Raw genomic sequence first — 20,459 nt, 5'->3', positions numbered from 1 at the left:
AATGGAGGTCTGGACATGAGGGGTGGAGAATCACCAGGTGTGATTGATGAGACGGGCAAATCAGAATTTCTGAACAAATAAAGCCTCTAATGAATGTCAGGTGGATAAAGAGTCTCATGGCTGTTCTCAGTACCTCCTAGAAAGTTTGTAGCTCAACATCCGTTACCTTTGAGATGATTTTGACTTGTGTTCACAGGTCCTGTGCTGAGCTGTTCTTAGTCTTTCAGTTGTGTCTGACTCTTTGTGACCCCATGGACTGTAGCCCACCAGGCACCTCTGTCCATGGGGATTCTCCAGGCAAGAATACTGGAGTGGGTTGCCACACCCTCCTCCAGGGGATCTTCCCAACCCAGGGATTGAACCCCAGTCTCCCACTTTGCGGGCAGATTCTTTACCATCTGAGCCACCAGGAAGCCCGGTCACATGCCCTGCTGCTGCTGCTGCTGCTGCTAAGTCACTTCAGTCGTGTCTGACTGTATGTGACCCCATAGACGGCAGCCCACCAGGCTCCGCTGTCCTTGGGATTCTCCAGGCAAGAACAATGGAGTGGGTTCACATGCCCTAACTCCATCCAAATTTTGCTTCTGAAGCATACCTTCTAGGAAAAGCAATTCACCCACATAAACTTAAAAGGGGCACAGTAAAATATATGGGAAAAAATAATTCCATTCATTCTCTTTTCCCCATGCTCTCCATTTTCTTTCACAGTTCTTTTATTATATCTTAGGTCAAGGTTAAGGAATATGATATAAGGCATGTGAGCTAAGTTGCTTCTGTCATTTCTGACTCTTTGCGACCCTACGGACCATACCCTTCCAGGCTTCTCTGTCCATGGAGTTTTCGAGTGGGTAGTCATGCCCTCCTCCAGGGGATCTTCCAAACCCAAGGATCAAACCTGCATCTCTTGCATCTCCTGTGTTGGCAGGCAGGTTCTTTACTATTAGCATCACCTGGGAAGGCCATGCTATATAGCATAATATTTCAAATATTACAGCAACTTTTCATATGCAATGCAAATTGGTGATGAGAGACTCGGATCACACCCTCTGGCTTTGCCAGGCGGTGCAGTGGTAAAGAATCTGCCTGCCAATGCAGGAGACACAAGAGACACAGATTCAATCCCTGGGTTGGGAAGATCCCCTAGAGGAGGAAATGGCAGTTCACTCCAGTATTCTTGCCTGGAGAATCTCATGAACAGAGGAGCCTGGCAGGCTATAATCCGTAGGGTCACAGAGTCAGCACGACTGAGCAACTCAGCACTCCACAGCCTTAGTATATGTTTTGATTTATCCAAGATACTGACTCATTCAGCCTAACCTTGCAAAGCTTTCCCTGACTCCTAGCTCCACCAAGTGCACCCTGCTGCAAGTTATCCTGTCCTAAGCCAAGATGATGCAGAAGCTCAGGAAAAGCTCAGTTCTTTTAGACTAACAATCTTTTTATATTAACCTATTGCTGAGGAGTAACGTTCATGAACAACTTGTGTGCTTCCTGGTAAGGAAACCATTTTTCTTGTTTTGACCATCACAATCAACGGGTACACATCTTCACTTATGTTACCTTTTGGGTTGCACCATGCAGGCCTATATGCCTTCTAGTTGCCTAGCCTGGAAGGGCCAAGAGGCAGCGACAGAGATCTCAATGATTTATAGGACAGGGAATCTTATAGGCCTGAAACAAAGGTCCTGAAGTGACACCTCACTTTGAACAGCAGCTGGCAGGCAGAACCCAGCAATAATCTTCACTATGCAGCGGAGAAGGGGGCTATCATTTATAGGGGGACTTGTCATCCGGTTAGCTCATAAGTTACCAGGAAAACCAGCCACTGGGGCAGGGTGCAAGCATGTAGGCAGTTAGCAATTAAGCCCTATAATTAAGAGGATTGGATAGTCATGTGAGTGAGGCAGGGACTGGTCAAGCCCGGGATGGACAGACAGACTGCTGCTGCTGCTGCTAAGTCGCTGCAGTCGTGTCCGACTTGTGGGACCCCATAGACGGCAGCCCACCAGGCTCCCCCGTCCCTGGGATTCTCCAGGTAAGAACACCGGAGTGGGGTGCCATTGCCTTCTCCGTAGAGACAGCAGTCACCCTAAAAAGCCTCACCATACAGTAACAGGGGGGCATCCAAACCCAGGTACTTCTTTATCTCTTATTTTAGGTTTTAAACAATATCAAATTGCCCTGTAACTTTAGTTCTTTATGGAAACTGTTGTATAGATTTCTTTGTAGTTAACTAATCTCTGTAAATCCAGCTTTTTCACTGACTTTCCTTGTGTAAATTTGGTGAATTGTGTCATTGAATTTGTAAAATGTGTTCCATCTAGACATAGGCGCTCTAGGGCCCATAGTTGCATAGAGCTATCACTTTGTTTTCTGAATTGAACCACCAAGCTCTGTACTAGGAATCTTGGCTTCAAGAGAGCTCAAAGCAGAAATTCCCAGCAGGAGTTTTATGCCCTTCTAATCACATAGGCAAGTTAGGCTATCTAAACTGTTATGCTAAATAAAATTCATTAATAAGCAAAGTGACCTTGGGGGTTGCTATAGGAACTTCTGATTTCTAAAAGCACATCTTAAATTCCATTGTCCTTATGATGGCCAAGAGTCAAAACCAGACATTCAGGCCTTCCCGGTGAAGGCAGAGGTTTTTTTCAGTTCAGCTGTAAATCAGCTCTATGCTACACAAGTGTTTGTTAGCTTGTAAGTTTACACCAGATACACTTCATACTTTTTAAGAAATCTTCATGTTCTGTCCTACATTACAATTACTGTTACAATTACTGTTATAAGAGATTACAAACAACATAACATAGTCTTACTCTGAGAAAACAAAATTCTATATATCTACATATATATACTCAATAATACAGTAATATCCTACTCATAGAACTTTGGGTGTGTGCGCAGTTGTGTCTGACTCTTTGCAGCCCCATGTATTGTAGGTCCACCTGGCTCCTCTGTCCATGGAATTTTCCAGGGAAGACTACTATAGCGGGTTACCATTTCCTACTCCTGGGGATTGTCCTGACCCAGGGATTGAACCCATCTCTTATGTCTTCTGCATTGGAGGAGAACTTATGTGTGGCATAAGCTCTATGCTACATACAGAAATTACATTAGGTTTAAAACATTTCAGTCAGTTCTTATTTTTCTCTAAACTTTATGAGTTATTACCATAAAGTTAATAATTTACTAACAGACATAAATATTCAAATTCAGTTCAGTTCAGTCGCTCAGTCATGTCCGACTCTTTGTGACCCCATGAATCACAGCACGCCAGGCCTCCTTGTCCATCACCAACTCCCGGAGTTTACTCAAACTCATGTCCATCGAGTCGGTGATGCCATCCAGCCATCTCATTCTCTGTCATCCCCTTCTCCTGCCCCCAATCCCTCCCAGCATCAGGGTGTTTTCCAATCAGCCAACTCTTCGCATGAGTTGGCCAAAGTATTGGAGTTTCTGTGCTAAAAGAATTAAGTGCCAAATGTGCAGTAATTTTGCTTTAAAGAGTCTAAATGCCTCGTGAATTTTTTTTTCTAATTTTTCTGATAAAAAGATGCGAGACTAAATCTGAGCATGGTAAAAATGACTTAAGTGCATTTCTATCCTCAGTTTTTTTCTTACTGTACTATTTTTGCCTTTGTCTCTTGACTGCTCAAACCATCCACCATAACATAATGTCATTGGTAAATTCAAAAATACATAAACTGAGCTAAATTTACCATATATGTAATGTCAAATACACACTAAACACAAAATACATTAAACTCAACTGTGGTGGGAAGCCAAGGAAGTAGAAGTGACATTTTAGCTACCTTCAGTAGCTAAAGCCGAGATGCTGAAAACACCTGAGTCATTTTATTACTGATGAACCACCACAAAAGATAGTTGGATCCAGTTGAATTTAGTTGAAAGTCTTGTAAGTTTTTTTCAAAGCAAACTGATGATACTGAAAACTTTGCAGTCTGTGGAGTTGATTGTTTGAAGTTTATCAAAAAGAATGCAGTTGTCATATTTACTCAGTTACACTGGGTCACTTCCAGGGTTGTGTGTGTGTGTTTATGAAATAAATCTTACTATGTGAATTAATATGTTTGAAAATTTGCATCTGTCTGCTTAAAGTGATAAGAATGAAAAAGTGAATTTTAAATTAAATATGTTTACAAAAATAGTGCAGCTAAATTCCATCAATCTGAGATGTTAGATGCCAGCATGCAGTGTTTTATATCTTCCTATATAGAAAATAAAAATCTTTATAAATTAGAAAAAAAGTACTTCACTCTCAATGATGGCATTTTATTGCTCAATCTCCAAAGAATGGTTTGAAATGCATAATTATTTTTTTTAAATGATGCCTAATGCCAACCTTTTTATTTCCTTTCCATGAAAAGTGAAAGGCCCAAATCTCAAAAGAGTTTTGGAACATTCAAAATGGTTTTCATCCATTTATAGCCCTATTGTTGCTATGTCAATGGAAATGTATTTCAGTTTAAATAAAAAGCCGCATAAATGAGTCAGATGTAAGTGAGGATTACTGCTTGCTGTGATTGTATTTTAACCTAAAAAGAAAAAGTGTGTCTGGAAGAGACCACGTAGGAAAGCAGGAGTAGGGGCTTTAAATTTATTATTCTTCCAGTTTGTTTACTGATAGTCAACACATCTGTTAATTTGCTCTTTGACATTTTCTTGTGGTAAAATTTTAACAGTTAAGATATTAATTGATTTAATGAGCACTTAAGCATGGAAATTATAGCTGTTTTCCTTTAAACAGATTTTCCTTTGCTTACTTTGAATTGTTTTATTATTTGCCCCTCAAGACATAAATGAGGAATATTTTTAAAATATGAACTAAATTGAGAGAGAAACACAGAGACTCGCTTTTTTATGCCAAGTATCCTCAAAACTCTATTGTTACTATGCCCATAAGAAGGAATTGCAGAACTGTGAAGACAACTTTCAAATGCAGTGAATAACACAGATCTGTAGTCACATGTGATAATAACAATATGTACGCTCTGCTCAAAACATTGCCTCAGTCTGCACAACAACCCTATTTAAAACCACAAAACAATGCAAAGCAGTTACTTTTATCCCCATTTGAAATGTGAATAAACTGACGTTTAGAAAACATGAAATTTTGCCCTACATGATATCTCCAGTGAATGATGTTGCATTAATATTGTGACAACTGTCCCAGTGATTTTTAAGTTTCATAATCACTAAATTTAAAAAAAACTTATCAGTCACTCAGTTTAGATCCTCAGTCGTGTCTGACTCTTTGCGACCCCATGAATCGCAGCACGCCAGGCCTCCCTGCCCATCACCAACACCCGGAGTTTACTCAAACTCATGCCCATCGAGTCGGTGATGCCATCCAGCCATCTCATCCTCTGTCGTCCCCTTCTGCTCCTGCCCCCAGTCTCTCCCAGCATCAGGGTCTTTTCCAATGAGTCAACTCTTTGCATGAAGTGGCCAAAGTATTGGAGTTTCAGCTTCAACATCAGTCCTTCCAATGAACACACAGGACTGATCTCCTTCAGGATGGACAGGTTGGATCTCCTTGCAGTCCAAGGGACTCTCAAGAGTCTTCTCCAACACCACAGTTCAAAAGCATCAATTTTTTGGTGCTCAGCTTTCTTCACAGTCCAACTCTCACATCCATACATGACCACTGGAAAAACCATAGCCTTGACTAGGTGGACCTTTGTTGACAAAGTAATGTCTCTGCTTTTTAATATGCTATCTAGATTGGTCATAACTTTCCTTCCAAGGAGTAAGCGTCTTTTAATTTCATGGCTGCAATCACCATCTGCAGTGATTTTGGAGCCCAGAATAACAAAATCTGCCACTGTTTCCACTGTTCCCCATCTATTTGTTATGAAGTGATGGGACCAGATGCCATGATCTTAGTTTTCTGAATGTTGAGCTTTAAGCCAGCTTTTTCACTCTCCTCTTTCACTTTCATCAAGAGGCTCTTTAGTTCTTCTTCACTTTCTGCCTTAAGGGTGGTATCATCTGCTTATCTGAGGTTATTGATATTTCTCCCAGCAATCTTGATTCCAGCTTGTGCTTCTTCCAGCCCAGCCTTTCTCATGATGTACTCTGCATATAAGTTAAATAAGCAGGGTGACAATATACAGCCTTGACGTACTCCTTTTCCCATTTGGAACCAGTCTGTTGTTCCATGTCCAGTTCTAACTGTTGCTTCCTGACCTGTATACAGGTGTCTCAAGAGGCAGGTCAGGTGGTCTGGTATTCCCGTCTCTTTCAGAATTTTCCACAGTTTTTTGTGATCCACACAATCAAAGGCTTTGGCATAGTCAATAAAGCAGAAATAGATGTTTTTCTGGAACTCTCTTGCTTTTTTGATGATCCAGCAGATGTTGGCAATTTGATCTCTGGTTCCTCTGCCTTTTCTAAAACCAGCTTGAACATCTGGAAGTTCACGGTTCACGTGTGGCTGAAGCCTGGCTTGGAGAATTTTGAGCATTACTTCACTAGCGTGTGAGATGAGTGCAATTGTGTGGTAGTTTGAGCATTCTTTGGCATTGCCTTTCTTTGGGATTGGAATGAAAACTGACCTTTTCCAGTCCTGTGGCCACTGCTGAGTTTTCCAAATTTGCTGAAATATTGAGTGCAGCACTTTCACAGCATCATCTTTCAGGATTTGAAATAGCTCAACTGGAATTCCATCACCTCCACTAGCTTTGTTCATAGTGATGCTTTCTAAGGCCCACTTGATTTCACATTCCAGGATGTCTGGCTCTAGGTGAGTGATCACACCATTGTGATTATCTGAAAATAAAATATAAAAGTATAAAAATATTAAAAATTAAAATTATAAATATATAGAGAGGAGGACTGGGGTTAAGACATTTGTTACATATACTTTCAATATGTGGTGAAATGAAATATTTCCAGACTTATCTGTAAACAAGGATGTCACAGTCATGAGGGATTCCAGCCTTCTAAATATAAATTTCTGAGCCCAGGTTGAACAATACCAGCTATCCTCAGTCATCATCTAATTCTCTGGTAAGCACTGAGGAGCTGGGGAATGTGAGAAATCTCAAGAGAAAGGAGAAAAATATCACAATAAAACACAAAGCAAGTGAGGATGACCAATTATTTTAAATTTGTGTTAAGTATTATAAGCCTTAATTAGAACAAGTGTGTTAAAAAATAATCCACAAAAATTTGGATAATTGAATGTGAAGATAATCTCTACTTAGCTTCTGACAATAAAGCTAATTGAAATTTTTAGTATCTGTAAACTGTTGTATATTTCCCATAATAAAATAAACTTATTAAACTTCTTTATTTATTAAACTTATTTTATTATGGTCAAATACAATTATTAAAGGTCCATCTAGTCAAGGCTATAGTTTTTCCAGTGGTCATGTGACTATAAAGAAAGATGAGCACAGAAGAATTGATGCTTTTGAATTGTGGTGTTGGAGAAGACTCTTAAGAGTCCCTTGGACTGTGAGGAGATCCAACCAGTCCATCCTAAAGGAAATCAGTCCTGGGTGTTCATTGGAAGGACTGATGCTGAAGCTGAAACTCCGATACTTTGGTCACCTGATTAGAAGTGCTGACTCATTTGAAAAGACCCTGATGCTGGGAAAGATTGAGGGCAGGAGGTAAAGGGGACGACAGAGGATGAGATGGCTGGATGGCATCACTGACTCAAAGGACATGGATTTGGCTAAACTCTGGGAGTTTGTGATGGACAGGGAGGCCTGGCCTGCTGCGGTTCATGGGGTCGCAAAGAGTCAGACATGACTGAGTGACTGAACTGAACTGAATATAAACAGAAAAGCTATTGAAATTGCTCACCTATACACATAGCACAAATATGAGACATTTTTGAAAATTTAAGTGTAAATAAAGCAGAGGATTTCTTTTATTTTCACTTTTCTTCATACAAAATGGCTCTTCTCCAAAACTGAAAACAATATTGTCTTCCTACACAGCATGTTGGACTGATATACAGCCTTTGCTTCCAGAAAGTATATTATTTCCTACAATTGTACTATTCTTCAACCTGCAATTTTATATGTTATTAAGTCATGCATCTTATAGAACAGCAAGATTAAGCATAGTCACAACTTAGACTTTTGTTATTTTTATAAAGAATCCCAATATGTTATCTCAAAAAAGCTTTTATAAAAATAATGTGAAAAGCTGCGTTGAAGTGATCATCTAACCAGAGGGAAGGAATCAATGAGAAACAATAAAAACATCATATTTCATTTTTCCCCCAGACTCAATGCTCCCAATGTGTTCTGACAATTGGATTTTTATTTTTAACAAATAACTCAGAGTCTTCATAAACTGAATAAGAATAATAATTAACTTTACTGCAATTTTTAAGAATCAATATGATCCTTCTGGCCAAGGGGGAACAAGCTGAGTCACTCTGGCCAAGAGTGTCAAACTAGACCACTGTTTAGTAAATTTTCGTTGTCACTAAGGACATGGCAACAAAGTGTTGTCTATGGAACCTTGGTATTGGCAAGGGGAACAAAATAAGGCGGGCAATTTTTCTTTGATTATCTGTTAATGGGCTTAGAGCTGGGTCAGATTGGAACATTTAAGGGTAAGAGAAAGAGCTGAGGTGTTCTGTCCCCTAAACCATGTCTTTCATTTTCCAGAACAAGGATAATATACATAGAATACTTTATATAATTGATGGATACAGTTTACCTCTGAAGTTCCCTATCTGTTAATAAATGCTTATTTCCCAGAAGGCTTCACTACTCTGAAGTCAAAACCAAAGCCAAACAGCCTCCAGTAATCCACAGATCTGTGCCATAATGAACCACTTTGTTCCTGTTGGTCCAGGAGCTGTCTAAATGGAAGCTCTGAGTTCTAGGACCAGATACTCTTCTATATGTAGGCATACCTTCGAAATATTGAGGGTTCTGTTTCAGACCACTATGATGTCACAATAAAGGGAGTCACACAAATTTGTGGGTTTCCCAGTGCATATAAAAGTTATATTTACACTATACATGAGAATAGCATTTTGTCTAAAAAAATGTAATACCTTAATTTAAGAAAATATTTCATTCCTAAAAGATGCTAACCACCACCTGAGCCTTCAGAGAGTGGTAATCATCTTGCTGGTGGAGGTGATGCCTAGAAGTTAATGGACTTTGACTGATCAGAGTGGTGGCTGCTGAAGATTGGGGTGGTTAGGCAATTTCTTAAAATAAGACAACAGTGAAGTTTGCCACATAGATTGACTCTTCTCAAAAGTGATTTCTCTGTGGATTTCTCTGCAATGTGATTTGATAGCATTTTACTCACAGGAGAACTTCCTCCAAATTGGAGTCATTCCTCTCAGCCTGCCACTGATTTATCAAATGAAATGTATGTAATATTCTATATTCAGTTCAGTTCAGTTGCTCAGTCATGTCTGACTCTTTGCGACCCTGTGAACCACAGTACGCCAAGCCTCCCTGTCCATCACCAACTCCTGAAGGCCACCCAAACCCATGCCCATTGCGTTGGTGATGCTATCCAAACATCTCATCCTCTGTCGTCCACTTCTGCTGTCAATCTTTCCCAGCATCAGGATCTTTTCAAATGAGTCAGCTCTCCGCATCAGGTGGCCAAATATTGGAGTTTCAGCTTCAACATCAGTCCTTCCAATGAATATTCAGGACTGATTTCCTTTAGGATGGACTGGTTTGATCTTGCAGACCAAGGGACTCTCAAGAGTCTTCTCCAACACCACAGTTCAAAAGTATCAATTCTTTGGCACTCAGCTTTCTTTATGGTCCAACTCTCATATCCATACATGACTACTGGTAAAACTAGCTTTGACTAGATGGACCTTTTTTGGCAAAGTAATGTCTTTGCTTTTTAATATGCTGTCTAGTTTTGTCATAGCTCTTCTTCCAAGGAGCAAGCGTCTTTTAATTTCATGGCTGCAGTCACCATCTGCAGTGATTTTGGAGCCCCCAAAAATAAAGTCTCTCACAGTTTCCAGTGTTTCCCCATCTATTTGCCATGATGTGATGGGACCAGATACCATGATCTTAGTTTTCTGAATGTTGAGTTTTAAACCAATTTTTTCACTCTCCTCTTTCACTTTCATCAAGAGGCTCTTTAGTTCTTCGCTTTCTGCTTTCTGTCATCTGCATATCTGAGGTTATTGATATTTCTCCTGGCAATTTTGATTCCAGCTTGTGCTGCATCCAGTCCAGAACTTCACATCATGTACTCTGCATATAAGTTAAGTAAGCAGGGTGACAATATACAGCCTTGATGTACTCCTTTTCCAATTTAACAGTCTCTAATAATCCTTTGTATTTCTGCATTGTCTCTTGTAACCTCTCCTTTTTCATTTCTAATTTTGTTGATTTGATTCTTTTTTTCTTGATGAGTCTGGCTAAAGGTTTGTCAATTCTGTTTATCTTTTCAAAGAACCAGCTTTTAGTTTTATTAATCTTTACTATTGTTCCTTTCATTTCTTTTTCATTTATTTCTCCTCTGAAATTTATAATTTCTTTCCTTCTGCTAGTTTTGTTTGTATGTTTGTTTTTTGGTTCTTCTTTTTCCAGTTGTTTTAGGTATAAATTTAGATTGTCTATTTGATGTTTTTTCTTGTTTCTTGAGGTAGGATTGTATTGCTATAAACTTCCCTCTTAGAACTGCTTTTGCTGTATCCTGTAGGTTTTGAGTTGTTGCGTTTTCATTGTCATTTGCTTTTATAAACTTTTTTATTTCCCTTTTGATTTCTTCAGTAACCTGTTAGTTATTGTGAAACATATTGTTTAATCTCCATGTGTCTGTGTTTTTTACATTTTTTTCCTTGTAATTGATATCTAGTTGTCATAACATGGTTGTTGGAAAAGATTCTCAGTATGAAGAAATCTCTCACTATTTATAATTTTTGATGAGCCACTCTGTGCTATTGGATTTATTTTTTGAATTTTATGTGATGTTATAGGAAATTACATACTTTCAGATGCTAATATTGAGTATCACTGAGAGGTAAGGACTAATTGTACATAATAACATCTTATAAGTTTAGTTATGATGAAGTTCTGAGACTCAAAACTAAAATGGTGGTGGTTTAGTCACTAAGTCATGTCCATGTTTTGCCAACTCATGGGCTTTAGCCCACCAGGCTCCTCTATCCATAGGATTTTCCAGGCAAGAATACTGGAATGGGTTGCCATTTCCTTCTCCAGGGGATCTTCCAGACCCAGAGGTTGAACCCAGGTCTCCTGCACTGCAGGCAGATTTTTGACCAACTGAGCTACCAGGGAAGCCCTCAAAACTAAAATGAGTTCCATCAAAATAATAGACAATTTTTGACATTCACCCAATTAGCCTATTGCCCCCAAGGATCTCTTGGAATAAACCCACAGGTGACATAAATGATACATCATAATTATTCAGAGTAGATATTCACTCATGTGTTATAATTTTAAGCATATCAGATCAGAGTATCCTATCGATATTTGATCCTCCATGAACTGACAGAGGTCTACCATTAGATATTAACCTCTAGCAGTAATACTTCAAAACTATAAGTATTTGCTGATATAGAAACACATTCAATTTAGGTCTGGTATTAACATCAGCCCATATGATGAAGAGCACCAGGCTTTTGAGAGAAGAGCTCCAAGACAATGAGGATTTGGCAAGTGGAACTGAAAGTAACTTGAGAGTATTGATCTTTGGCTTCCTGGTATGGATGGTTCCCAAAACCAGGTGGTAACATAAAAGTGCCTGGAAAGTGAGCACAGATCACCCCAAAGATGAACAGATTATGAGCAAGAGAAGGTGAAAATTAAAATATTCAAAATAAGTGCTTGTGATAATTCTAATGGGAACCAAATAAGATAACTTTAGGGAAAAGAGAAAGAATATAATTTATCTTCTAATTTTAGAAATGAACACATTAAAAATATTTACAGAAACTCATAGTTCACAAAGTAGTCTAACATGAATTATAATTATTTCATTCCAGATTCACAATATTCTGTCAAATAGGGAAATTATATCCTTGTTATAGAGTTAAAAGTATTTAGACCCCTATATATTAAACAATTGGCCCAGTTTACACAATGTCTCTAAACCATAATTATAAACTACTCCATTTATTTGTTTTAGAAAACCACTTCTGATGTAACTATAGGAAAAAAAAAAAAGGATGTTTTTGGTTTGATTGAAGGAGAGAATAATTTGGAATTGTGAGTTTTGTCTTCATATTGATGCTTACTGTCTCTACTTAATACTAAATATTCAAGGTTACACTATAAAAATAAAGATAAGAAATCAATACAAATAAGTTTAAAAAATTAAACCTATAAAAGGAAATTCCATGTAAATGGTTCATTATTAACTCCTAGTCCTATAGGAACACAGAGACAAACTTCATCAGAGAGGAGGGGGCTGTTTTCTTGTAAAAGAACAAAGGCATCTTAGTGGTGCTTTGGGGCTCACCATCTCATTTGGGCTTATAGTAATCAAACTAATCATTGTTTTAAAATTATAGTACTATTAATAAATGTTTTATTAGTGATATACCTTACTTTATTATTTAAGATATGTTTTGATTGTGTAATTGTATTATTAATAGGCTATGTTTGATTATGACATGTATGTGCTTGCATGCTAAGCTGCCTCAGTCATGTGTTTGTAACCCTATGGACTGTAGCCTACCAGGGATTTTTCAGGCAAGAATATTGGAGTGAGTTGCCAAGCCGTCCTCCAGGGAATCTTCCCAACCCAGGGATTGAACCCAGGTCTCTTACATCTACCTGCATTTGCAGGTGGGCTCTTTACCACTAGCACCACCTGGGAAATCCTGATTATGACATATGTTCTCTTATTTAGGCTCTTGTAATTTTATACAAAGGAAATGCATAAGGGTATGGAAAGAGGAGATAAGTCATTTTGAAAACAGTAAATTAGGAAAGTTTAAGACTTTTTTTTTTTTTTTCAGTTGGAGGCTAATTACTTCACAACATTTCAGTGGGTTTTGTCATACATTGATATGAATCAGCCATAGAGTTACACGTATTCCCCATCCCGACCCCCCTCCCACGTCCCTCCCCAACCCATACCTCTGGGTCTTTCCAGTGCACCAGGCCCGAGCACTTGTCTCATGCATCCCACCTGGGCTGGTGATCTGTTTCACCGTAGATAATATACATGCTGTTCTTTTGAAACATCCCACCCTCACCTTCTCCCACAGAGTTCAAAAGTCTGTTCTGTACTTCTGTGTCTCTTTTTCTGTTTTGCATATAGGGTTATCGTTACCATCTTTCTAAATTCCATATATATGTGTTAGTATGCTGTAATGTTCTTTATCTTTCTGGCTTACTTCACTCTGTATAATGGGCTCCAGTTTCATCCATCTCATTAGAACTGATTCAAATGAATTCTTTTTAACGGCTGAGTAATATTCCATGGTGTATATGTACCACAGCTTCCTTATCCATTCATCTGCTGATGGGCATCTAGGTTGCTTCCATGTCCTGGCTATTATAAACAGTGCTGCGATGAACATTGGGGTGCACGTGTCTCTTTCAGATCTGGTTTCCTCAGTGTGTATGCCCAGAGAGTGGGATTGCTGGGTCATATGGCAGTTCTATTTCCAGTTTTTAAAGAAATCTCCACACTGTTTTCCATAGTGGCTGTACTAGTTTGCATTCCCACCAGCAGTGTAAGAGGGTTCCCTTTTCTCCACACCCTCTCCAGCATTATTGCTTGTAGACTTTTGGATAGCAGCCATCCTGACTGGAGTGTAATGGTACCTCATTGTGGTTTTGATTTGCATTTCTCTGATAATGAGTGATGTTGAGCATCTTTTCATGTGTTTGTTAGCCATCTGTATGTCTTCTTTGGAGAAATGTCTGTTTAGTTCTTTGGCCCATTTTTTGATTGGGTCATTTATTTTTCTGGAATTGAGCTGCAGGAGTTGCTTGTATATTTTTGAGATTAATCCTTTGTCTGTTTCTTCATTTGCTATTATTTTCTCCCAATCTGAGGGCTGTCTTTTCACCTTACTTATAGTTTCCTTTGTAGTGCAAAAGCTTTTAAGTTTCATTAGGTCCCATTTGTTTAGTTTTTGCTTTTATTTCCAATATTCTGGGAGGTGGGTCATAGAGGATCTTGCTGTGGTTTATGTCGGAGAGTGTTTTGCCTATGTTCTCCTCTAGGAGTTTTATAGTTTCTGGTCTTACATTTAGATCTTTAATCCATTTTGAGTTTATTTTTGTGTATGGTGTTAGAAAGTGTTCTAGTTTCATTCTTTTACAAGTGGTTGACCAGTTTTCCCAGCACCACTTGTTAAAGAGGTTGTCTTTTTTCCATTGTATATCCTTGCCTCCTTTGTCAAAGATAAGGTGTCCATAGGTTCGTGGATTTATCTCTGGGCTTTCTATTCTGTTCCATTGATCTATATTTCTGTCTTTGTGCCAGTTAGAAGGAACATACCTCAACATAATAAAAGCTATATATGACAAACCCACAGCAAGCATCACCCTCAATGGTGAAAAATTGAAAGCATTTCCCCTGAAATCAGGAACAAGACAAGGGTGCCCACTCTCACCACTACTATTCAACATAGTGTTGGAAGTTTTGGCCATAGCAATCAGAGCAGAAAAAGAAGTAAAAGGAACCCAGATAGGAAAAGAAGAAGTGAATCTCTCGCTGTTTGCAGATGACATGATCCTCTACATAGAAAACCCTAAAGACTCTTCCAGAAAATTACTAGAGCTAATCAATGAATATAGTAAAGTTGCAGGATATAAAATTAACACACAGAAATCCCTTGCATTCCTATATACTAACAATGAAAAAACAGAAAGAGAAATTAAGGAAACAATACCATTCACCACTGCAACAAAAAGAATAAAATACTTAGGAGTACATCTACCTAAAGAAACAAAAGACCTATACATAGAAAACTATAAAACACTGATGAAAGAAATCAAAGAGGACACAAACAGATGGAGTAACATACTGTGTTCATGGATTGGAAGAATCAATATTGTCAAAATGGCTATTCTACCCAAAGCAATCTATAGATTCAATGCAATCCCTATCAAGCTACCAACGGTATTTTTCACAGGACTTTTTTTTTTTTTTTAACAAAAAAAGATCCAGATGTAATAGATTATGCTTCAGAGTTGGTCATTATTTTCTTCATTTCTTTAGGGAAGAGGGAAAACAATAGGAGTTACATGCCAACGGTGAAATTAAGATACAACAAGGAAAGAACCACAATTAAAGAAGTTAAAACAAGGTAAGACATTGGTAAAAATGCCTGGTTTATAAAGCTTTGTGGTAGTTATTATTTAGTCACTAAGTCGTGTCCGTCTCTTTGTGACTCCATGGACTGAAGCACACCAGATTTCTCTGGCTTCAATATGAGTTTGCTCTTTCCCTGAGTTTGCTCAAATTCATGTCCATTGAGTCAGTCATGCTATGCAGCCATCTTATCTTTCATCCCTTCCTTCTCGTCCTGTCCTTCAATCTTTCCCAGCATCAGGGTCTTTTCCAGTGAGTCAGATCTTTAAATCATGTAATCAAAGTATTGAAACTTCAGCTTCAGCAACAGTCCTTCAGGGTTGATTTCCTTTAAGACTGATTGGTTTGATCTCCTTGCTGTTCAAGGAACTCTCAAGAGTCTTCTCCAGCACCACAGTTCAAAAGCATCCGTCCTCTGGGGCTCAGTCTGCTTTGTGATCCACTTCTCACATCTGTAAATGACTAGTGGAAAAACCATAGCTTGGATTATATAGAACTTTGTTGGCAAAGTGATGTCTCTGCTTTCTAATATGTTGTCTGTTTGTCATAGGTTTCCTTCCAGGGAGAAAGTGTCTTTTAATTTCATGGCTGCAGTCACTATCTGCAGTCATTTTGTAGCCCAAGAAAATGAAATCTGTCACTGTTTCCACTTTTCTCCCTTCTCTTTGCCATGAAGTGATGGAACTGGATGCCGTGATCTTAGTTTTTTGAATGTTAAGTTTTAAGCCAGCTTTCCCCCTCTCCTCATTCACCTTCATCAAGTGTCTCTTTAGTTCCTTATAAACCTTACAAGGTCATAAATATTGAAATGGCTGTTACCATATTAAAAGCCTATTTAGACAGTGTATGCGAGAGGAATATTCATTTGATAGTGTATTTTGCAGCTATACATTTATAGTAATGTCCTGTACCCATCCCAGGATGGATTTAATTATTGAGTCAATAAGGCTTGCTGTTAATGCTATGTGTTGATATTATTAACCAAGTGTGGTTTTACCATTACAAGCTATTTTTAACTATCTGAAATGTTCCTTAAACAGCATATGGTCAATTAAGCTAAAACTAGTCTTTTTTCCCTCTATATTTCAAAATTTATAATGAAGGGAATTGCCTAATATTTTGTAAAGCTGTTTAATAGAAAAATCATACTACATGACCTAGAAAGAAATTAGTCTAGACAAGAAATAAAAATATGACATGAGTTACTATGTCTCCTCAGTTTTAAAACTTTAAAATTGTATATATGCTTTATGTGTTAGTCCTGCAATATATTGACTACTAGGTGAAGGAACTCTAAATTTACTTTTAGATTATTAAGGTGTTACCAACTTTAACAACATAAATTCACACTAGTAAGTGGGAATAAGGGAATTATTATGTTCAGAAATGAAATTCTAAAATAAATCCCAATTAAACATTTTGTACATACCTCTTTTCTGCTAGAGGTATGGAATTTTATTTTAAATTTATCAGTGTATTATTTTAAGTATATAGTAGTTACATGTCCCCTCATATATTTCCAGTATACCCCAACTGTTTTTATTGTTATTATTCAGTGGTAAAAATCATTTTTAGAATATATTCTAAAATCACTTTTAAAAGTGTTAAAGCACTTTTGAACATGTGGATCTTTTTCTTATTGAAATTGCATCTCCAGTGTGCTATCACTCTATGCCAAGATTTTGTAAAATAACTGAACTAGACTTATTGAGTCAAATTTTTCAACAGCAGTATTTAGTAAATAACTCAATATCAGACAAAAGAAGCCCATTATTGACCTGTTAAGAGTAAAGGATTTTTCATCTTTTTCTATATTTGTGTTTGGTTATTGCTGATGCTGCTAAACCTGACTATCTGATTTTAGCTCTTCAGTCTCATTCTGTATTGAGACATGACTCTTTCTCTGTGAGACCTTTTAACACAAGGTTTCACAACTATTTAAATCATTTCAAAAGTTCCTTCTATGGTTTTCTTCAGCTAGAAGTCTTCCATTAAACACTCTGTGGTCATATAGTTAAATCCTACCACACCCTTTCATCACTGATTGAAATCCTAAAATGCATGTTTAAACTGGTACCTCCTCTGAATTGTACATAACTCTTGCTTTCCATGATGCAATATTCATCTTTCGTGCCTCAATTTAGGTTTTCTTCAAAATATTTTCATAGATGTAGTCTCATTCTTTCTGGGAAAATCCCATGGACAGAGGAGCCTGTTGGGCTACAATCCATGGGGTCACAAGGAATTGAACACGACTGAGCGCCTGAGCACACAACATAGAACATCTCAGAGAAACTCACTGCCGAGCCTAATCTAGCCACCCCAAGGATGGCCTGCACAGACACTCACCAAGCAGAGCAGGACGTTGACTGTTGGCTTCACGCCAGCTACTTCTCTCAGATCCTCTTTTGCCTGCTCATTCAACTAAGGCATAACACAGGCCAAGGTAACATGGCCCTCTGTTACCTTGCAGCAAACCATTGCTCTCACATAGGATTGCCTAAAAATAGGTATAAATCAGAAAATTAAACAGCAATGCATATGATGTTATTGTGATCTTACCAGTATAAATCTGAATTAATCTTAACCCCAAATGATACATATTAACAGGTAACAAACTTTATTCTAGACACATAAAGAGAAAATAGGTCAAAATGTGTGAACTGTACTAAATAAATATTTCCTATAATTTTAAGTTGGGACATGTAGAGTAAGTTTAAAATATATAATTAATATTAATATTATCAGTTATATGTAAGAATATGGACTATCTATTAAAGACATGATTTTAATTGTAAAAATTTAGAAAAACATATACAAAATAATAGTAATTATCTCTGAAAGTGATGAGATGACAAATGAAAAACATCACTTTCAATTTGTTTTTGGTTGAGTATGCTTTAGGTTTATGAGAAAATTAAAGACATATCAAAAATAAGACCAACTGCCCATTTAGAAAGAAACATATCAAACATATCAGGGATTTGGAAATATATTTTTAATACATGTAACTGAAATATGTTAGTGTGCTAAATGTAGATAAAATTCCTAGAGTCAAAAGCACCAACAAAAATAAAATGATAATTCAATGAGGATGCATATCATTGAAGAGGAAGTGGTCATTTAGTGCACAAATATATATATATTAATACATGATAGAATATAAAATGTAAATGTGTTATATGCATATACACAGTTTATTGACAGTTTTTTCACATAAGTATAATTCATATATATTGTATGAATGAATGTAATATGCATTATTTATATTGCATGTTATATAAATATTATATACATATATTACATTTATATTACCTATTTATATTAAATATTTTATATATAATAGCACATTTAAATATGGGACTTCCTTGGTATCTCATATGGTAAGGAATCTGCCTGCAATGCAGGAGACCCAGGTTACAATAAATCATATATGTAATATATCACATATATGTTACATGTGTAATAATGGGTATATATAATTATATATAGCATATGTATAACATATATACAACATATTATAATATATATTATATATTATTTTATATGTTATATAAAATAATATATATATATAATACACTGTATATATATAATACACACATTGTATATGTAATATGTATTATATATGTTATATACATACCCAATAGTGTATGTTTATTGTATATAAAAACTCAAATCCAAAGGTAAAGAGGGAAATGCAAATTTAAAGTACAGCAATGCCATTTTATTCAACTAAGGGAATAAAATAGTTAAAAATTCTCCTGATACAGGAAAATGATGTGCCTATACTGAACTATTATACATGTGCAGTAAGAGATATAGAATAGTGCAGTTATAGAATAGTGCAAGTGAAAATAATCCAAATATCAATGAAACAAATAGTTAAGTAAATTATTTGTATTCATCCAAAATATGTTATACAGCAGAGAACATAAATATAATAGAGATACAGGCTTGAGCATGGGTGAATCTCACAAATTATTTTAAGCAAAAAAGCAAATTGAAGAATATATGGAGTATAATTCTATTTATATAAAGTTCAAAAACAAGCAAAATAAAATATTATTTATATATGTGTATTTGATTAAAATGTGAAAAGCAACATAATTAATGTAAAATGTTGTGATTCCTTGAAGTTTGAGACACAGGGTTGCTGTCAGGAAGGGGTATAAGGTCAACTAAAAAGTTACTGATAATATTTTATTTCAAATATGAGTGGTGGGTACATGGATGTTCATTTATACTTACTTTATTTAACTCATGAATTCTATCATTTACATTATGCTTGTAAAATAAGAAAAGGTTTTTTAACAAATTTATCAAATATAATTAATTATACTTTACGAAGAGTGTTACAAGGGGCTTCCCAGGTGGTGCTAATGGTAAAGAACCCACCTGCCAATGCAGGTGGATCCTGGCAGGCCACAGTCCATGGAATCCCAAAGAGTCAGACAAAACTGAAGTGATTTGGCGCACACGCACACGCACACGCACACGCACACGCACGTACACATATTTTTGATAACTTACTAAAGACATTGTAATCTGGTGTGTGCCAGTTATTTACCAGAGATATTCTTGGAAAATAGTAATTATGCTATTATGCTATTATTCCTGTACTATCTTGCATTTTTTCATAAATATCTAATTATTTCAAAATACTTTCTGTATATTTGGATGCAAAGTGAAAGATGAGCAAATTATTTAAATAATATCACCTGATCAGAATTTCTACATGTTCCTAAACCAGAATTATTATGCAAAGTGCAATTATCTCAAGTAGTGTCCTTTCTGTAAATGTCAGAGAGAGAGAAAATAAACTTAAGGTCATATTCAGCTGTATTTTCCTAATCATTAATTATTTTCATAAATATTTTTGAACCTTTGCAATTCACAGTTTTATAAACTGTATAAAACTAAGCTACACATGCATCCATTCCCCTACCAGAAAGCAGGGAGATACGGGGATGTTCTGCATCACCCCACAGTCTGGTACACTGTATATTGTTGGAGATTTCAATGGTAGGGAACAGCATAGTTATCCACTTATGGCAAGTCTCAATGGGAGAATAAATATGTAAGAGCTGAGATTCTAGAGTAAGGCCATACTTTCATCAGCAGAGACTCATATGTCTTTTAAAATTCTTGGCATGTCAAGGCCTTGGCAGAAAGAGAAC

This window comes from Cervus canadensis, chromosome 17 (assembly GCF_019320065.1).
Source record: "Cervus canadensis isolate Bull #8, Minnesota chromosome 17, ASM1932006v1, whole genome shotgun sequence".
Lineage (NCBI taxonomy): Eukaryota > Metazoa > Chordata > Mammalia > Artiodactyla > Cervidae > Cervus > Cervus canadensis.
Note: the sequence above shows the minus strand (reverse complement) of the source record.